Genomic DNA, 5,870 nt, shown 5'->3' on the forward strand with positions numbered 1-5,870 from the left:
GTTCCCAACCACATAAACACCCCCCCCCCCCAACACGTTCTTTAATCAAGAACAGCAAGAGTTCAACTTGGGAAGCATAAAAAAGACACACTCATTAATCCATATCATGTATCAGGATTCCAGATATCAAAATCTTGCTTCTCTTTTACAAACCACTAAACTGTGAGTTGGTGTCCAGTATTCCCATGTGGAGTTGGCGGTCCCAGCTTTTAATTCTACTGCATTTCACCAATTCCAAGATGAACATCCTTTTCATTCTTAATATCTTTGAATTCAAGCTGCATCTTATAACCACTGGCATCTTAGATTCAATGAAGCACAGACTCATGACTAAAACTCATGTACCCCATCAATTCTACTCTTCAATCCCTCCCTGATGGTTCCCCTCCTTCTCCACTGCCTCCCCCAACTAGAGCTGTCAACATTGCTTGCCTGGAAGTCTGCAGAAGGTATTTATCATGCTCCCCCCATCTCCAGCTTGAACCCCTCCAACACATCCATCTTACTGCTTCTAGAACACATATCTAATCATATCTAATTGTTGGATCTGGGGGATAGGTAAATGAAGATTCTTTTCACTATTTTTTTTTTTTCTATTTTTGGCAGGTATTGTGGTCTCAGGCTGCTATAACAAAATCCCCTGGACTGGGACCTTAAACAATAGAAATGCATTCTTCCACAGCTCTGGTGGCCGGGAAGTCCAAGATCAAGGTCTGGCGGCGTCCGGTTTCTGGTGAGAGCTCTCTTCCGGACTTGCAGAGAGCCTCCTTCTCCTTCTGGCCTCACACAGCAGAACCCTGATCTCACATCTGAACTTCCTCCCATCTCCAAACAGTCACCTTGGAGGTTAGTAATGGCTTCAACATGAATTTCAGGGGGACGCAATTCAGTCTACAGCAGTAGGTTTGAAAATATACATAATAGGGGCACCTCAGTGGCTCAGTCAGTTGAGCATCTGAGTCTTAATCTCAGGGTCATGAGTTCAAGCCCCATGTTGGGCTCCACGCTGGGCATGGAGCCTGCTTTAAAAAAAAAAAAAAAAAGAAAATATACATAATAAAATATGTAACACATCAGTGAGGATGCCCCAGACTATTAACAAAGGTTACCTCTCCGTTGCGGGGGGCGGGTGGTAGGCTGATTTGGATGGACACAGAAGAGAGCCACGAAAGGGGACTTTCACTCCTCAACTGTTAAATGACTCTGGGTTGTTTGAAAGTTTGGCAAGAGTTGCTTTTGTCGTTTTTATAATAATTTTTCCAATCACTTCAAGGCATGTCTTGGTACTGGTCTAACACTGAAGCGGACTGAACCACAACATATAACTAAGTCTGTAGTCGTTTTGCTCTAAAAAATAGTCCAGATCTCAGGCACCTGTTTTTCACAATACTCTCTGGGGACACATTTTTTTAAAGATTTATTTACTTATTGAGAGGTGGGGGGCAGAGGGAGAGAATATCCAAGCAGACACCCGCTGAGCGTGGAGTCCAACACAGGGCTCGATCCCACAACCCATGAGATCAGCACCTGAGCCAAAACCAAAGTCGGGTGCTTAACTGACTGCGCCACCCAGGCACCTCTGTGGGGGCACATTTTAAAAAGAAAACAGATTCACAGTCCTCAGCCAGGCTTACTGAATGAGAATCTCCAAGGACAGAATCCCCAGATCTCTAGAATCTTAAAACATCCCTGAGAATGCTGATGTCGTCAGTCCAAGGACAGAAGTTTTGGGACCCCTGTTTTAGGGAAAAATACGAAAAAGTTTAGGTCAATTCATTCATGCTACTGTGATGTCAGCCTGTTTTTGGCTCTTATATTTACAGTAAATGATAGACTAACTTTAACATATCATTTGCTTTGAGAACTTGCTCCATCACACCGAGGAGTGAATTAGACATTAGAAACAGGTGCCCTGACATCATGTATCTACACTATAAAAATATGAGGAAAACCCAAAGAAGTTGGGTCGAAGGCTCTGCTAGAGAGAACTCACAAAAGAGAAGGCACAGGTAAGTGAGGGAACCACTCCAAACTTCCTGCTTTATCGTAAGTTCCAGATAAGGGGCAAACTGCTCAACCAGCACTGGCCTGGATATTTTCCATTTGCTGCTCGAGATCTGCTCTCCACCCTTCTCCCCACCCTTGTCCATCCTCTTTGTCGCCCGAGAGGATGATCCATGTGAACTGCATCATGGGTCCCCTGCCTGTAGCTCTGGTTCGATGAGGCCAGTGGAAGAAAGAGAGTTCTGGGTGGTGAGACAGGGTGAAGGGAGAGCCCTTATGCCCACCGACACCTTCCTGCCAGGCCATGGCGGCTGTCAGTGGACCCTCTCCTGTAGCTTTCTCCCTGGGTCTGGTCACGCCCTCCCTCCCCTCACTCCTTTAGGGCGTAGGGGCTGTAAAGTTTTCCTATTGCTGCTGTAACTACCTACCACCGACCTAGTGGCTTAAAGCAACATATTTATTATATTATAGTTTTGTAAGTCAGGAGTTTAAAATGGGTTGGCAGGGCTGCGTTCCTTCCGGAGGCCTTGGGGAGAATCCATTTCTTTGCCTTTTCCAGTGTCTAGGGGCTGCCCACATTCCTTGGATCTTGGCCTCACACAGTTCCCATCATCCAATGGTCTCTGACCATCCGGCCTCCCTCTTGTAAGGACTGCTTGGTCCCAGCCACCACGGTCTTTGGTCCACACCACCTCAACAGAATTTTTATCCTGTCTAGTCCACAGCAGCAAATCAGATCACATCACTCATCTATTTAGGACCCTTTGGTGGGTTTCCATTACACTTCAAATAAAACCCAATTTCTTACGAAGAGCGGATAAGACCCTCCATGGTCTGCCCCTGCCTATCCTTCTGGTCCCACCTCATCCCCCCTTCATTGTTATGCTCCAGCCATACCCCTCCTCTTTGAGCCCCTCCAACTTGTTGAGCTCTTTCCCACTTCAAAGCCTTTGTCTGTATTGTTCCCCTTGCTAGGCTCTTCTTATCGTTGGGTCTTAAATGCCACCTACTCAAGGAAGCCCTCCTTTCCTACCCCAAGCAAAGTAGGATCTGACCTCCCCTTTCCTGTCCCAATCCCATTATTCTATATCTCAGCCCTCTGATGATTTCCTTGGTGGCACTTTATTACAATTTGTAATTATGCCATTACATTCTTTGGGTTTTAATGTATTCCCTACTAGATTGCAAATTCCACGAGCACAAGGCTTATGTCTAGTCTAATATTGTCTCCCTACGGAGTCTGACAAAGCAGGCCCTTAGTGTAATATTTGTTGTATGTGTATACGGCCATTTCTTAGACTCTAGGAGGCAATGCGTCATCAGGCCATGAGTGTAGACTTTACTGCAGGGTGGGCCAGTTCCCTTCACTTGTTTACCAACCCTCTAACCTGATCCACTGTCCGATCACGTACCTCCAGCCCCACTAGAGCGCCATATGTACTACATGCACTGAGTAGAAATCCTCACCACCGCTATTCATTTCGACTCACTAGCTACTTAGGAACACTAAGCACTGTGTGTCTTACATAGCAGAGATGAGTAGCATCACCTACTTAATACTGAAGAACAGCACTAGGATACTTATACGTGCAAATAACAGCAGGAATTCACTGTGATCCTTGTTATAGGCCAGGAACTGTGATAAGTCTGTTACACGCATCATCCCATTCATCTTCACAACAGCCCCACAATGCTGTGGCTCGCCAACAAAGAGCACAGGTTCTAGAATCATACTGATTTGGGTTCAAATGCCAGTTCTGCTACTCTTGTGAGGTTCCTTAACATCTCTGTGCTTCTGTTTCTTCACGGGTGAAATGGGGAGACCAGTTGTTACCGAATCTTAGCGTCATCAAGAGGAGTAAATGGGATCGTGTCTGTTCCCCTTGCTAGGCTCTTCTTATCGTTGGGTCTTAAATGCCACCTACTCAAGGAAGCCCTCCTTTCCTACCCCAAGCAAAGTAGGATCTGACCTCCTACTTTGACCTCCTGCTTCGCTCGGTGTGTGGCCCACAGAAAGCGTTCCATAAATGCCAGATGCTTCTTCTGAACTTGCTCTTCTGCAGGACACTTTATGGCCTGCAGCATCCAACTCTGCATCGAACACAGAGGGAGAACGAATGATCCGGGCTGAGCTCCTGCCCTTTGGGAGCACACAATCAGAGACAGCTGTGAGCACATACTTAGAATCCAGGAGAAGGCAGTGAATGTGTTCCTCCAAGTGGCTGCATTCATTTTATGGTGTAAAGCACAGTAACCCCATGTTCTCATTTCCTCTTTCACCAAAATAGCTATCTCTGCTCCCTGAAGAGGCCCTGGATTATTATAGTCCCTTGAATGCCCTGAAATTCTCAGGAGAGTAGGAATGTTTTTTCAAAGCAGACACAGCTTGGAGCTAGAAGACAAAAGGTTAAATTCTCTTAAGCTACGACAATGTAACTCATTTCCTGTTTTTCTCAACTGTCTAGACACAGATCTCATAAGCATTAGCCATGAATCCCACCATCACGTTAAAAATAGAAGGTTTAAATATGAAATGCTGTGGTGGGGGAAAGATTGTAGGTTTCTACCTTCATCCACAAAATGACTACTTTGAAACAGGACTTTTTGTCTTTGGCGTCAGCTTTCCCCTAAATCCCGTGACTCTGTATTTCAACGGCAGGAGTAGAGAACACTGCTTTTTCTACAGAATATATCTGCCCTTCAGTAAAGTGAATGCAATTTTCCCTCTAGGTTTGAAAAGCCATTTGAAGACGAACTTACGGAAGCTTCTCTTAACAAGGAATGTGGTCACATGTCAAAGTTTCCAGGTTATTGCAGAGACCAACGTTTCGTCCCAAATCAATTTGTGCAACAGAAAAGCCATACAGGTTAGACGTGCTTACTTTTTCTTATTATTATCTTCCCCTCCATAAAGTTGTCTGACAAATGTTCTCTTCTGAAAATATATTTTTTTCTGGAAAACGCATTTTTTTTTAAACTCCTGTAATAATTCCTGGGCAGTGTTACACAAGTGTGGGGGATCTACCATGACAAGTCTCCCAAATTTATTGGACCACAGAGCCCTTTTATCATAAGGCTTTTAACACCTCCCCAAACAATATTCCATGGAATAGCAGTTTAGGAAACATGCACTGGATACCTCTATGATTCTTTATTTCTGGTTTCAGAATTACATAAGGTTAGACCTCTTCCCTAACAATCTCAGCTATCTGAATTATAACACTGGAAGTAAACTAGTACTATTGACTCTGCAATGTTGTGATGGACCTGTTGTTCTCTTTATTATTGGGAGATAGAAGCCTGTCTTAGAGACACACATGCATTTACTTTAGAAGGACTGTATTCATCGTGGCTTTTACCAATGGAACAGACACATATTGAAATAAATGTAGATGTGTGTGTGTTGGTATACGTACAAATATTTCCTTGTTCTGTCCACTAAAAGGACCAAGAAGCAATGAGCACACCCACTACCAAGATCTTGGTTTCAAAACCGATACTCTGATAAAAGGAACTAATGCTTTTCCGAAAAAAAGTTTGATCGCAGGGTTGGGGCAAGGAAAATACAAGATGAGCCGAGGGGAAAAAGGAAAGTGCCAAAAAGTAAGAAGTACTCACGAATGATGGAGCATGTTGAAAGGATACAGGATACAACCTAATTAAGCTCCTAATAGGCAAAGCGGGGACAATTTGAGCAACAAAATAAATAATGATAGTATGAGATTATAACCATAAATTAAAATAAATATGCATAAGCCCCTCCTAATATAAATATATAAATGAGGGAGAAGGAACAACTCTTCCTGACAGAGAAATTACAATTAATAAATGGAGAAGGTGCAGAGGACATAGAAAATCCCCAATGA

At 43.9% G+C, this 5,870-nt stretch overlaps 1 long non-coding RNA gene across 1 annotated transcript; it reads left to right on the forward strand.

The window, feature by feature from the left end:
* The first annotated feature begins 626 nt into the window (after positions 1-626).
* Positions 627-5,371, forward strand: LOC144381819 (uncharacterized). Its single transcript, XR_013447703.1, has 3 exons — positions 627-846; positions 1,863-2,009; positions 4,735-5,371. It is a non-coding gene; the product is annotated as an uncharacterized LOC144381819 (long non-coding RNA).
* The last annotated feature ends 499 nt before the right edge of the window (positions 5,372-5,870 follow it).

Source organism: Halichoerus grypus, chromosome 5 (assembly GCF_964656455.1).
Source record: "Halichoerus grypus chromosome 5, mHalGry1.hap1.1, whole genome shotgun sequence".
Classification (NCBI taxonomy): domain Eukaryota; kingdom Metazoa; phylum Chordata; class Mammalia; order Carnivora; family Phocidae; genus Halichoerus; species Halichoerus grypus.